Below are 16,409 nucleotides of genomic sequence, written 5' to 3' on the forward strand. Positions count from 1 at the left end.
TATACAGCAAACCAGTTGCTAACATTAAACTAAATGGAGAGAAACTTGAAGCAATCCCACTAAAATCAGGGACTAGACAAGGCTGCCCACTCTCTCCCTACTTATTCAATATAGTTCTTGAAGTTCTAGCCAGAGCAATCAGACAACAAAAGGAGATCAAAGGGATACAGATCGGAAAAGAAGAAGTCAAAATATCACTATTTGCAGATGACATGATAGTATATTTAAGTGATCCCAAAAGTTCCACCAGAGAACTACTAAAGCTGATAAACAACTTCAGCAAAGTGGCTGGGTATAAAATTAACTCAAATAAATCAGTAGCCTTCCTCTATACAAAAGAGAAACAAGCCGAAAAAGAAATTAGAGAAACGACACCCTTCATAATAGACCCAAATAATATAAAGTACCTCGGTGTGACTTTAACCAAGCAAGTAAAAGATCTGTACAATAAGAACTTCAAGACACTGAGGAAAGAAATTGAAGAAGACCTCAGAAGATGGAAAGATCTCCCATGCTCATGGATTGGCAGGATTACTATAGTAAAAATGGCCATTTTACCAAAAGCGATCTACAGATTCAATGCAATCCCCATCAAAATACCAATCCAATTCTTCAAAGAGTTAGACAGAACAATTTGCAAATTCATCTGGAATAAAAAAAACCCAGGATAGCTAAAGCTATCCTCAACAATAAAAGGACTTCAGGGGGAATCACTATCCCTGAACTCAAGCAGTATTACAGAGCAATAGTGATAAAAACTGCATGGTATTTGTACAGAGACAGACAGATAGACCAATGGAATAGAATTGAAGACCCAGAAATGAACCCACACACCTATGGTCACTTGATTTTTGACAAAGGAGCCAAAACCATCCAATGGAAAAAAGATAGCATTTTCAGCAAATGGTGCTGGTTCAACTGGAGGGCAACATGTAGAAGAATGCAGATCGATCCATGCTTATCACCCTGTACAAAGCTTAAGTCCAAGTGGATCAAGGACCTCCACATCAAACCAGACACACTCAAACTAATAGAAGAAAAACTAGGGAAGCATCTGGAACACATGGGCACTGGAAAAAATTTCCTGAACAAAACACCAATGGCTTATGCTCTAAGATCAAGAATCGACAAATGGGATCTCATAAAACTGCAAAGCTTCTGTAAGGCAAAGGACACGGTGGTTAGGACAAAACGGCAACCAACAGATTGGGAAAAGATCTTTACCAATCCTACAACAGATAGAGGCCTTATATCCAAAATATACAAAGAACTCAAGAAGTTAGACCGCAGGGAAACAAATAACCCTATTAAATAATGGGGTTCAGAGCTAAACAAAGAATTCACAGCTGAGGAATGCCGAATGGCTGAGAAACACCTAAAGAAATGTTCAACATCTTTAGTCATAAGGGAAATGCAAATCAAAACAACCCTGAGATTTCACCTCACACCAGTGAGAATGGCTAAGATCAAAAACTCAGGTGACAGCAGATGCTGGCGAGGATGTGGAGAAAGAGGAACACTCCTCCATTGTTGGTGGGATTGCAGACTGGTAAAACCATTCTGGAAATTAGTCTGGAGGTTCCTCAGAAAATTGGACATTGAACTGCCTGAGGATCCAGCTATACCTCTCTTGGGCATATACCCAAAAGATGCCTCAACATATAAAAGAGACACGTGCTCCACTATGTTCATCGTAGCCTTATTTATAATAGCCAGAAAATGGAAAGAACCCAGATGCCCTTCAACAGAGGAATGGATACAGAAAATGTGGTACATCTACACAATGGAATATTACTCAGCTATCAAAAACAACGAGTTTATGAAATTCGTAGGCAAATGGTTGGAACTGGAAAATATCATCCTGAGTGAGCCAACCCAATCACAGAAAGACATACATGGTATGCACTCATTGATAAGTGGCTTTTAGCCCAAATGCTTGAATTACCCTAGATCCCTACAACAAAGGAAACTCAAGACGGATGATCAAAATGTGAATGCTTCACTCCTTCTTTAAATGAGGAAAAAGAATACCCGTGGCAGGGAAGGGAGAGGCAATGATTAAAACAGAGACTGAAGGAACACCCATTCGGAGCCTGCCCCACATGTGGCCCATACATATACAGCCACCCAATTAGACAAGATGGATGAAGCAAAGAAGTGCAGACGGACAGGAGCCGGATGTAGATCGCTCCTGAGAGACACAGCCAGAATACAGCAAATATAGAGGCGAATGCCAGCAGCAAACCACTGAACTGAGAATAGGTCCCCTGTTGAAGGAATCAGAGAAAGAACTGGAAGAGTTTGAAGGGGCTCGAGACCCCAAAAGTACAACAATGTCAAGCAACCAGAGCTTCCAGGGACTAAGCCACTACCTAAATACTATACATGGACTGACCCTGGACTCTGACTCCATCGGTAGCAATGAATATCCTAGTAAGAGCACCAGTGGAAGGGGAAGCCCTGGGTCCTGCTAAGACTGAACCCCCAGTGAACTAGACTATGGGGGGAGGGCGGCAATGGGGGGAGGGTTGGGAAGGGAACACCCATAAGGAAGGGGAGGGGGGAGGGGGATGTTTGTCCCGAAACCGGGAAAGGAATAACACTTGAAATGTATATAAGAAATACTCAAGTTAATAATAAAAAAAAAATGACTTTATGAAATTCGTGGGAAAATGGTTGGAACTAAAAAATATCATCCTGAGTGAGCTAACCCAATCACAGAAAGACATACATGGTATGCACTCATTGATAAGTGGCTATTAGCCCTAATTCTTAATGCCTAGATGCCTAGAACAAATGAAACTCAAGACGGATGATCAAAATGTGAATGCTTCACTCCTTCTTTAAAAGGGGAACAAGAATACCCTTGGCAGGGAATAGAGAGGCAAAGATTAAAACAGAGACTGAAGGAACACCCATTCAGAGCCTGCCCCACATGTGGCCCATGCATATACAGCCATCCAATTAGACAAGATGGATGAAGCAAAGAAGTGCAGGCCCACAGGAGCCGGATGTAGATTGCTCCTGAGAGACACAGCCAGAATACAGCAAATACAGAGGTGAATGCCAGAAGCAAACCACTGACCTGAGAATAGGAACCCCATTGAAGGAATCAGAGAAAGAACTGGAAGAGCTCGAAGGGGCTCGAGACCCCATATGTACAACAATGTCAAGCAACCAGAGCTTCCAGGGACTAAGCCACTAACTAAAGACTATACATGGACTGACCCTGGACTCTGACCCCATAGGTAGCAATGAATATCCTAGTAAGAGCACCAGTGGAAGGGGGAGCCCTGGGTCCTGCTAAGACTGAACCCCCAGTGAACTAGACTGTTGGGGGGAGGGCGGCAATGGGGGGAGGGTTGGGAGGGGAACACCCATACGGAAGGGGAGGGGGGAGGGGGATGTTTGCCCGGAAACCGGGAAAGGGAATAACACTCGAAATGTATATAAGAAATACTCAAGTTAATAAAAGAAAAAAGAAAAATGAAAATAGATCTGTATTTGTCACCTTGCACAAAGATTAATCCAAAGGGATCAAGGACCTCAATTTAACATAAAGCCAGATACACTGAATTTAATAGAAAAATAGTGGGAAAGAACCTTGAACTTAGTGACACAGAGAAATTTCCTAAACAGAATTCCAATGGCTCATACTGTAAGATCAAGAATTGATAAATGGGACCTCATGATACTGGAAAGGTTCTGTAAGGCAAAGGACATAGTCAATAGGACAAAGCAGTAACCTACAGACTGGGAAAATATCTTCACTAATGCCACACCTGATAAGGCATATATCCAAAGTATATAAAGAACTCAAGACGCTACCCACCATAAATCTAAACAACCCATCAGAAAATGGAGTATAGAACCAAGCAGAATTCTCAGCAGAGGAATCTCAAATGGCTAAGAAGTATCTAAAGAAATGTTCAAAGTTGTGATTAGGGAAAGACAAATCAAAATGACCCTGAGATTTCACCTTACACCAATCAGAATGGCTAAGATCAAAACCTCAAGTAACAGCACATGTTGCCAAAGATGTGCAGAAAGAGGAAGACTCCTCCATTGCTGGTGGGATTGCAAACTGGTACAACTACTCCTAAAATCAATTTTGAGGTTCCTCAGAAAATTGGAAATAGATCTACCTAAAGACTCAGCAGTACCACTCTTGGGAATATACCCAAAAAAATGCCCACTACGCTACAGGGGCACATGTTCCACTCTGTTCATAGTGGCCTTGTTTGTGATAGTGAGAAGCTGGAAACAACCCAGATGTCCTGCAACAGAAGAATGGAAAGAGAAAATGTGCTTCATTTACACAGTAGCTTAATTCAGCTATTAAGAATGAGGACATCCTGAGTTTTCCAGGCAATTGGGTGGAACTAGAAAATATCATCATGAATGAGGTAACTCAGACCTCACCCACTAATTAATGGATATTAGCCAAACAAAAGTACAGAGCCCCCAAGATTCAGTTCACAGAAGTCAAAAAGATTAACCAGCCAAAGGGCCTAAGTAAGGATGCCTCAATCCCACTTGGAAGGTGGAAGAAGGCAATCACAGGAAGGGGAGAGAGGGAAGGAAAGAAGGAGGGAAGAAGGGAGGGAAGAAGTGAGAGAGTGAGGGAAGGACTTGGGTAGGGAAGGGGGACAGGAAAGGAAAGGGAAGGGAATGACATGATCAGATATTGGGTGGGAAATACAAGTGAAGCCCTGAGGGCCAGCAGAAAGAATGGAAACAGGCAACATCAGGAAGTAGGAGGTAGGGGACCCTCTAGAAAAGACCTAGAAGGTAAGAAACTCTCAGGACTCAAATGGATAGACCTTAGGTGAAATTCCCTACAATAGGGAGAAGGAACTTGTGGAGTCCACCCCCAGCAGAAAGACAGGACATCAAGTGAAAGATGGGGTTGCTATCCCACAGTCAAAGTTCTGACCCATAATTGTTTCTGTCTGAAAGAACTGCAGGGATGGAAATGGAGAAGAGCCTGAGGAAAAGGAGGTCTAGCAACCAGCATAAAGTGGGATCCAGCTCAAGGGGAGGCCCAGCAGTCTGGATTAACCTCCCCCGAGAGCTCTCGGAGACACTGGACCACCAACCAGGCAGCATACACCAGGTGATATGATGTCCCCAACACAGATACAGCAGAGGACTACTAGGTCTGTTTTCAGTCAAAGAAGATGCCCCTAACCTCCAAGAGACTGGAGGCCCCAGGGAGTGGAGAGGTCTGGTGGGGTGGAGGGTAGGGAGTGGGGCTGGCACATACTTGTGGAGATAGGGGAGGGGAGAGGAGTTATTGGATGTGGAACAATCAGAGAGTGGACTCGGAGGGCATTAAATAAAAATTGAGAGAGAGGAAGAGGGGGGGGGAAAGGATCTTCGGTCATTCAGAAAATTTGGGAAATTAAAAAGCAAACATACAAACAACCACAACAATAAGCTTATAAAATTAGTTGTCCTATCCAGAGCTCTCTACTGGTGAAACTTTCCTGTACTTTAACAAATTTCTTTCCCAAGCATCGTTAGGTTGTTGATTTTTCATCTGCAGTCTTGTCCTAATCACTGTATTTATTTTGTCTATTAATTGTTTTTTTTTGTCAGTCAAACCAACTGAGCTGAAAACCCTTCCTTCTTTCCTAAAAAGTGCTCCTAAAAGGAAGAGAGAGATCACAGTTTTTGATTTTATAAGACCTGGAACAGACTCATCATTCGGTAGACTCCTGAAGCATGAATTGATCAACATTCAATTGAGCATAAAACTGTAACTACTATATGCTTCTCGTAATATTCAAACACTGACATGAGCATGCTTGGTATCAGTTTCAACTCATAGCTAACTTCAAGGAGGTAGTCCCCTAAGCTCCCAAGATTCCTGATGGGTTTCAAACCTGCTCAGTTTAGAGAGTACCCTATGCAGACTTCCTTTACAAATGAAAGTAATTCTATATACAAAGAACCTCCTCCTGGTAACTCCATGTCTAAACTTGAGATTCGTCCATGATGCTAATACTGATCAATACAAGGCTGAGGCCAGTAAAGAAACACTTCCCTCTTCAAAAACTGAAAAAGATATTTCTTGAAAGATCCTAGTATTGTTCATTTTTTTATCTATCCACAGACAGAACAAAACATGTCTTTTGTTGGTTTTTAGGGTCAGCTCTCCGCTGTCTATGCACTGGCTCTACTCACCATTGTAAAGAAATGACCTACACTTGAGCCTTCCTCCCAGGCTTTGCACCATATAAACTAACCCACACAAAACAGAACTGTTACATATTATAAATTTGACTAGGCTTCATGTTATCCAATTGATATGCCTGTAAAATAATAGTTTAACAGTTTTGGCTATTCAGATAGTTCATAATTTCTAATCTTAAAAATAAGGGGGTTGGGGATTTAGCTCAGTGGTAGAGCGCTTGCCTAGGAAGCGCAAGGCCCTGGGTTCGGTCCCCAGCTCCGAAAAAAAAGAACCAAAAAAAAAATAAGACTGATAAGTTTTACATGCAAAACCTTTTTTTTCTTTTAAGAAATAAAATTAAAGTGATTCAGTGGTAAGACAGTAGGACATTTTGATCAGACTAAAATTACATTTAAAAAGACAGTGACATAGGCTTGTTCCTTCTACAACAGCATTTATGACCATCTATCTGTAAGTATGACCCAACAGGCAGTGGATGCTGTTCTGGCATTGGTGCTCCTTGTGACTCTTTGCTGGTCTTTGTTGGGCTTTGCTGATGCTACTCATTGCTCACTGATCATCCTTTATCATGACTTCATAGAGAAGAAAGCACCAAAGAACTTCTTGTGATATTCTGGTGGCTTCTTGCTGCTTCCGTGGACTTGTGCTGATTGCCAGAGCCTCACAGATTCTTCTGGATCAAACTCCCATTACTGATTTGTGAATAGTTCTGTAAGTGGATTGAGCTACCACTGTTGTTGATATCCTCACAAGAAGATTGGAATAGCCCAAAAGAACTATTTCTAAACAGTTCTACATCTGTTTGTCTTTACTCTACTTACCTTTCCTTTCCACTAAGTCTGGCAGGTGATGGACTAGAAGGGAGGAGTTATAGAAAGGATTGAAGGAACTGAAGGGGTTTGTAACCCCATAAGAACAACAGTATCAACCAACCAGAGCTCCCAGGGACTAAACCACCATCCAAAGAGTACACATGAACAGCCCCATGACTCCAGCTGTATAAGTAGCAGAGGTTGGTCTTGTTGGAGACCAGTGGAAAGAGAAGCCCTTGGTCCTGCAAGGCTCAAGCCCACAGTGTAAGAGAATATCAGGGCAAGGAGGTAGAAAGTAGTGGGTGGCTGGGTGAAGGAACACCCTCATAGAAGAAGGGGTAGGGGGATGAGATATGGGGGTAATGGACTGGAAACCAGGAAAGGGGATAGCATTTAAAATGTAAATAAAAATCCAATACAAAATAAAAATGAATTTAAAAAAGCATTTAAGAACCCTTATTAAAGTAGGTTTTGAGAAGTCTAGATCTACAAGGGAAGTCAAAACAGTAAAACAAAAATGCACTCTTTTAAATTTGTCAAAAGAATTTTAAAATCAGTAAGTTATATTTACTGTTTGTTCTTCAGTTTGTATCAAATATCTTTTCAGCAAATTTCCTGAGTTGACTGACTTGCCATCTTTCTTATGTAAATTATAAATGAAATACATTACTTTCAATTTTAATTTCTTTAAAGTAGAGTAGAATATGAAATGGCTGCAACGGAATATGAGGGCAAAATCTTCCTAGATTCTTACTTTTTTTTCAAATCGTTTACTCATTTTTCTCTAGGTTTAATATAGTCCTTTACCCAAAAGGATTGAATATACCAGAATATTTTATTAGACATCTTTGTGAGACTTGCTTTCACTATTTCATACAAAATATTCTTAAACATATAACGAGGATACCATCTCCGTGTGGGAGTCATAATTTTGGAAATTATCACAATACAATCAGGAAACAGATGCCTTTAACTTTGGTAAGCATACTCTTTGACCAACAGACCCGTGTCTGGATACATATACTTCTAAAATCTGAATAAAGTGACTTTTTTCCAGCAGTATGACAGATTAGATAATTCTGAGCAAATTCCTGATGGAAAGAACTAAAGGGTTGGAAAAAACATGTGTTCAATCTTCTAAAATGTGTTGCTGAGCTGGCACAAAAGGAAGTAATTCAGAGGCCAAAGATAAAGTGAGAGAAGGAGCATTGTACGCTAAGATGATGTCAAGTCCAGATTACACAAAGAAGTTTCACATAGACCCTGGGCTTCTTCAGCTTCCATTTTGACGTTTAAAAGGGTACAGGCACTAGAATTTAAACCCTGATGCTTCACAAAGAAGGATCCTACGGAGATAGCCTTCATAAAGGTAGCCCCACAGTCCATAGACTGAAGCACAAATTTCAGAGAAGGAAAAAGAAAAGAATGAATGCATTGTTTCTGTACTGAAAGAATAGAGAAAAATATCACATCTGCTCACTTTGGGCATTAGACATTATTACAGAAGATTGCGATCCAAAGTCATCCTTCTATTTTGATATTTCAAAAAAAATATAAAAATCCCATGTATTCTAATCTTGTGGTTTCATTATTGTAATTCCAAAACTTGAGATGCTGAGGTAGTAAAACAGTTCAGGCTGCCTAGATAGTGAATTCAAGGCTAACCCTAGGTTTCAAAGTGAGACTTATTTCATAATAATCATAATGATGATATAAAATAATAGTAGTAATAATAATGATGATGATAATAATAGTAGAAGAAAAAGAAGAAAGAAAGGAAGAAAGAAAGAAAGGAAGGAAGGAAGGAAGAAAGAAAGAAAGAAAGAAAGAAGAGGGGGCGAAGAGTGGGAGGAAGGGAGTGAGGGAGTGAAAGAAGAAAAAAGGAATGAAGAAAGGAAAGATGGAAGGAAGAAAAAAAGAAAGATAGAAAATAGGAATATAAAAATAAAAGTCCCAATATGAAGAGATCCTAAGCTTCCGCTCAAATAGCCCAAACAAAAGCAGGTACGGCTTGAAGGTACCTGACAGCATAGGTCTCAAGATTTCCCAGAAAGCACTAAGATCAATCAGAAAACCATAGCTAAAACATTAAAAAAAGAACACACACACACACACACACACACACACACACACACACACAGAAGGGATAGTATGGCAAGATGCAGAAATAGAAAGGGTTTAACAGTGTTGTGGGATGATTTAATTATGCAGGTGAAGGCAGGAACAGGATAGAATGAGGTCTGTCATTGGATGAGAAGGAAGGATGGGCGGGAGAAAAGTTTGAGGGAAGAGGAGGAGACTGGGACAGAAAAGAGGAGGAGACTGGCAGAGTGGCCATGGAGAGAACATGGAGGCTGAGGTTAAGATTCCATGCTGGACCTTTACAGGTTGTTATGAATGTCCTTTAAGGATGGATGTATACAGGGCTTTGTATGTTTAGGTGGACGACTATATCGTATCAATTGGATCAGAGGTTATTGTGTTGTACTTCTTTCTTGTGGTGAATTAAGTTTAAGAATATGTGGTGGCTGGAACACTAAGCTGCCGCGGAGTTGGGATGTGTGTTTCTGGCAAGATATCTACCAGATATCTTGGGGCACTGTGGTGCCGGATCTAGCAGGGTAAAAGAAAACCATTTATGATAATCTTACAACATTACAGTGCAACAGAAATTATTCAGTGATTGTTACATCATGCAAAAAATTTTTTTGAAAAATACAGATTTAGCATATGTTTAAAGCAACCCAGAGAAGTTTGAGAATGGGAATGGAGGGAAAGGGTGGCTGTATTTATTAGCTTGTAAAGATTTGTATAAGATATCAGTTGTACTTCTATACATGAGAAATATACTAAAATTAAACATACAATGGGCTGGTTAAACAACAAATTGGAGATAACATGGAAATGTAAACAAAGTGAAGATAAATAGAGAGAAATGACCCAGACTGTATTCTAAAGAGAAAGGGAGGGAAAATTGGAGAGAGGGCAGCTGACAGAGGCTAGAACACTGATGTCTGGCAGAGACTTAACATGGGCTTTAGTCAGAAGAGGCTAGTCTACATGTAGTTCCTTGACAAAATAAGTGTGTTTATCATCTACACAAAGTGCAACATAAGCCTGGCAAATCATAGAGAAATTGTTCTCCTTGAAGATGTACAGATCACCGGCTTCCACAAGTAGTATGCAGAGTTCTGGGGTGGGAAGAGAAGGTTCACAGGAGAAAAAGAAATGATAAGGTTGAATTGATTCCAGCATCTGTTTGTCTTTTGGCTGTGAAATGAATCGCTCCATGCATAGGAGGTGCTGAACAGCATCAGTAAGTTCTGCTCAGTCACTGGCTTCAGCACGGCATCCAAGCATTCCAAGTAACATAAGCATCAGTATCTTCAGGCATAGTTTATCTTGATCCCAAGCACCTATGAGTCAAAGTTAGTAGGAACCCTACTCAGGCAAGAACAAAGTAATTTCTAGGTTACCATTCTGAACAATATGATGAGAAAAAAAGGACATTGAGAAAGACACCACATATAACTTGTGGACATCTACTGAGGGGGCATTACCGATGCTCTTTCCTCAAGGAACCCCTCCCCCCACTCCGAAGAATCCTAGTCATTGACTTCATGGCTCCTGGATCCATCTTCTGTGCACTGTCTTTTCCAATTATCATCCTTGCCTAGATGTGAGGTTGATGTGAGGATATTTTCATCCTTGGGGTCTTTTCAGCTTTTGCAGCTAAAATTTCACTTATACAAAATTGGACATCAAATGTTTCTTATTTACAATGTAAGTTTCTGAAAAATGTGTTATTGTTTGGTTGGCTTTTTCTGACAGAGGTTTCCGAAAACCTTAATAGACTTCTGCTCTAGTTATGATGCAGCTAATGCTCTTACAGGTCCAGTTTTAGGAATAATTTACTTCTTTGTCTCCCACTGTCTTCTGAACATAACAGAAGTGCTTTAATTTGATTTTTAACCAGAGTATAGCTCTTCTGTGGGTGCAATATTTTTTCCCAATATTGTAAAGCATTAAGTTCCTGGAGTCTCTATATTGCCTTTTTCACAGTTAAAAATGTAGCCCTATTGCTCTAGAATAGATTACATTTCTATAAAAGTCACAGGTTGATTCTCCAGAAAGCAAACTTTGGTATATAGTTTAATGGGCAAAATGCTTATTCATGCATGAGATTAGAACCTGGGAGAGAGAAAGGCATGCCACAGGGTTGAACAGAGGAAGAAACTACAGTGTAGTAAAGGTCAATGAATGCCATAGCCTTTCTCACAGGGAACTCTGGAAATAAAATCATCCAGTAGAGTTGTCAATTGCTAGAACAAAATGTCTGGCTGTTTATGTGTCAGCTTTCATCAATGAGGATGAACCATGCCAGGAGGAGTTTACCTTTGGGCATGATAGCTGTCTACAGTCAACTACTCTATAAAATGACTGTTATGCTAACAGAGACATAAATCTGGAAAATAGTCCATGCATGGTTTGGTGGTGTTCTTGTTCTCTGGAAAAGTAAAAGTGGTAAGTTAGTGGAACAAAAGATAGTTCCCTGTCCTCCAGACAACCTCAGAGCCATAACCAATATATAAGGTCTCCATTCTCCACCAAGGCATCCATCTGTGAACCTCTTGTTTGTAGACCCACCTGTTTTCTCTTTGCTGTTAGTGGGTAATCCCAAGTGACACCAACAAAAACATCTGAGGTGGAGTAATGAGAAAAAGTGACTGGGACACATGATCAAATATAAATAAGTATAGATCCTTCAGTACAACCACAGGGTCTTTTATTAATTTAAAATAATTTACATGGAGGAAGAAGATTGTGTATGAGAGTAGAGCTGCCCATCAAGACCAGAGGCCCTTGGAGATGGAGAAGGACAATAAGTTGTCACTATACTAGCTAAGTTGCCCATTCATTAAATATATCAGTATCAAACACTCATCAATAATGCACTATTGATCAACAGAACACTTAGCCATTGCTACAGTTGTGGCAGCCCTGTTGAGCATGGACACATAAGGGGAGTTCAGTTGTTACTTGTGTTTGCTACCCATGTCTATCCTGTCAGTGCCAGGGTATCCAAAAATAAAGGCTGCTAGGTCAACCAACTGAATCATTTTGATCTTCTCTTCCAAGGCAGGTTTTCTGTGATGGACATGCATTACAAAGAGATTTACATGTAGCATCCACTCCCAATTTTCACTCTCATCCCTCTGTCTCCAATTTTTATCCTTAGTCTTCTAGTTTTTCTCCTTCCAAATGTCTGAGTGTTCAAGCCATTTACAACTACCATTGGATGCATATGGACTTTGACTTTCAATGACAACTTCTGGGACCACACTAAGTGGATACCAGGTATACCGATGGGTTCCCACCAAATCTGAACAGAACAGGTATTTTTCCAACCACGTCTCTTTGCTCACACTCTATCTTCTAGTGCCAACCTAATTAATGGGGAGATTAGGGTGTCCTTTTTTTATAGGCCTGGAATGTGCAAAGCCTTGCTTCTTCCCTGAGATTATAGAGCTTGGGATTGTAGCTGTAACTTTTTGTTATTGTGATAGACTACTAGGATCAAAAAAATATGAAAAATAGTTTATTTTAGCCATGGTTCCAGCAGAGGAGCTCATAACTGTGGGAGAGGCACTGCTATGGTTGCCAGAACAGGAAGCTGAAAGATCACATTAACATCCACCCAGGAAGCAGAGAAAGCCAGAAGTGAGGGGAGTCTCTAAACTCTTAATGCCTGTCCCATGACAGATTTCCTCCAGCAACACTCCATCTTCATCATACCCTGTCCCCTAGACAGTGCCACTAGCTCCAGATGATTTGTTTAAAACTATGAGGTCATTTCTTATTCAAATCACCACAGGACACAAAAGTAATGTTTGAACATTTTCTTAAAGTTAAGAAATTTTTAGGACTGTTTATAGCAGCAGTTCTCAACCTTTGGGTCACCACCCCTTCTGTGGCCAAAAGAGCTGTCCACAGAGAGCACCTAAGACAATGGAAAGACACATATTTACAATTTTATTCATAACAGTAGCAAAATGGCAATTATGAAATAGCCACAAAAATCATTTTATGGTTTGGAGTTATCAGCACATGAGGAACTTATTAAAGAGCATCAGTTTGAGAAAGATTGAAAAGCACTGGTTGACAAAAATCAGTACTCAGAACTGGCAGAAATTCCAAGAATGCTAAATGAAAAGACACCTATACTTTGATAATTACGTGAAAATTCAAAACGGGTTTCTGAAGAGACAGATTGTCCACAAAGGAATGATTTGAGCAGCAACAAAGCTGCATGATATTAGAATAGTGCTGCCAGTGTAATGAGGAAAATTAACAGCTGAACCGTTGTTAAGGGACAAGGTAAAGACCTTTTCAGTAAAACCACTTAGGACAGGCTCAAAGAGGCACACATCCTCCTGTAAAAAGGTGCATGTAAAAAAAGAAGTACATTTAAGCAAAATGAAAGTGGTCCCAAATAAGAAATTTAGGATAGAATAATGAATAATAATGACTGAAAAAGTAGGCAAATGTAAATCAGTATAAACCATCCTAAGTTAATGATTTTATTATGTGAATGTGGTTGTCTACACGTGAATATTTCCATGTGAAGGCAAGTACCCACTGAGCCTAGCATCACTGGATAACCCTGGAGCTAGCACAATAGGTTGCTGGTGAGTGACCCATTTGTGTTAGGAAACAAACTAGAATAACTCAGGCTCTCTACAGGAGCAAGAAGTGTTCCTAATACTGAGTCATCCCTCCAGCCACCTCCAAAAGAATTTTTGGTCATTAGAGAAAAATAGAAGTGTTTTTGATGGCTACAGAACAATAATATTGAATTGTGAAAAGGAATGTTGGAAGTTAAGTATTTAGTCTTCAATGTCTGGGAGATGGTGGAGTTATTGTTGTTAAATAGGTATGTTAAAATGTATAGAATAACAGGAAATAAATGGCCATATAACATCCAAACATAGAAAGATGAACAAAAATGATTTTAAAAATAGTAAGTCATATCTATCATAGAAAAATATACATGTAAAAAAAACAAACAAAAAAAAGAATATACATGTACTCATCACAATCATATAATCATAAATGGGATTACATATGAATGCATATACATATACATCATGTATATATGTATTTTATACTGTGTTTTTACATGGTGATCTAAAATGAGTTAAAAAAATGGAGTACATAATTTGAGGTGTACATGAGGAATCTTCCAGAATATATCGGAGACAGAGTACTGGTTAGCCAGAGAAGAGTAAAGGAGAAAAGGAGATGGGGAATAGACACAATATGGGAGGAGACATGAGCTTCTATTTCAGGTTGGATAACATATCCAACTCTCCATGTATTCATTCTTTTAAGTTATTTTAATTGCTAATTTTTCTTTTATAGCATTGGTGTTTTGACTGTACATATGTCTGTTCCAGGGTATCAGACCACTGGAACTGGAGTTATATGCAATTGTGAGCTGTCATGTGGGTGTTGGGAATTGAAGCCAGATCAAGTAGGTCTGAGAGAGTAGTAGCCAAGTGCTTTAACCACTGAGCCAACTATCGAGCCCCTCAAGAATTAATTTGAATATGTCAAAATTGGTTTAGTGACTCATATCTATGTATATTTTATCAAAAATAAGTGTACAAAGAACTGACATTTTTAAAGGCTACTGAGCATTTAAAATGCCTATGTGTTTGTAGGGGTTGTTGATACATCCATTTCAGAGAATGGAGAATGTCAAGCAACACAATGAATAAATCAAGCAAGTAAAACGTGACTGCAGCCTTTAAGTAGGCTCAGTTAAGAGCAGCCCCACAGTGTAAATACACATCTGTTTGGAGGAAGGGAAAAGACACACTGTTTCTTCTGACTTCTTGGAGTGGCTTTGGCTCCTGACTCTCAATAAGTCTGGCTGTGGTTCCTCCATTGTTAGGTTATGATCATGCAACTGCATGTGCATACCAAATTCCATTCTTTAAGAGTAATATTGATCCATATATATGGATATATATATACATATATAGATATATACATCTTTCCATGAAAAGAGAGCAACAGGTTATTGTTTAATAAAAATGATGATGGTTAAACTTTGTGTTTCTTCTGATGTTCTTTGAATAGTGTCTTCTCAGCTCCCTGGGGAATCTTGGTAAAATAATGTTCTCCATTGTAACAATACACAAGGAGTTTGAACAAAAAAAAAAACCTGCCATTATCAGTATTTCCATTATCAGTAAGAAGCTGTGTACTTAACTCTCCATACATTATGAAAAAATTTAAAATATTATAGCTAATACAATGTCAAAGACAGTATTAATGCAAAAATTAACTACAGAGAAATATAAAAAGCAAAAGAATTGAATTCTTTAAAAAAGATCAAAACGACAATGAAACAACCATATCTTCAGCTTCTGGAATGAAGAAGTACATTTTCTTACAGTGGTATTTTCAAAAATTCTCACCTATGGAAGTGCATGTGGCTTACAATCGTTAGCTATGAAGGTGGACTATAGCCACTAATATTGTGACAAATTAATAAGCAAGAAATCTCTAAAGAAGTATTCATTCAAATATAGTGACTAGCTAGAAACTCTGCTTTTGGGGGAGAGAAACACAGAAGCAAGCAGAGATTAAGTAGATTCCTTGCTCACACAATGTACTCCTAACTCCATTTCTCTGACTCTTCCTGCTCAGTGGCATGGCATGGGGATGATGACCGTGAAGTGGGCTTTGTCAAACTGTTTTTGGGATGCAAAGGAGTAACTAATCTGTGAGCTGAATCTTAACAGAGGACTGGGTTCTTCCAAAGACAAATTCAGCTGGTAGAGATTAATGAAGAGAAAGATTTGTTACAGCACCAATGGTGTAAGATAACAGGTGACTGAGAAGGTAAATGGTAGAAGGAATGAGGGTGGTGTTGAGGCTGGGATACAGACCAGACCCATGTGATGGAGACTCACCCCAAATGCTCCCATTTCTCCCATTCAAGATACAGAAGAGGCTTTGCTATAGGCACCTGTTGTAAATTTCTGGTAGAGTCACAGAAGATAAAATTCAGGCATGATACCACACCCCAGGTCCTGTGTGTGTGATCATTTCTCGCTGCAGGCATCACACTGACTGACTTCCAAGCTCTTCAGAACAAGTAGAAATAGGGGGTCATAAAATTGCCATGCCAATCTGCTGAGATATCTAGGTTGACTTTGTGGGGAAGATATGCATGGGTGCTTTAGAAGCCCAGTTGAGGGTCATCGACCTCCAAGAAGTTGTCAAGGAGACCCTGCGGATGAAAGCCTCCACATAGCTGCCCCTTTGGAACTTAGAAAAAAATGCAGGTGTTGCAGTTTAATTCACTGTTCACACCGTGCCACGGG

The sequence above is a fragment of the Rattus norvegicus genome, chromosome 14, assembly GCF_021556685.1.
Source record: "Rattus norvegicus strain SHRSP/BbbUtx chromosome 14, alternate assembly SHRSP_T2T, whole genome shotgun sequence".
In the NCBI taxonomy this organism is placed as follows: Eukaryota; Metazoa; Chordata; class Mammalia; order Rodentia; family Muridae; genus Rattus; species Rattus norvegicus.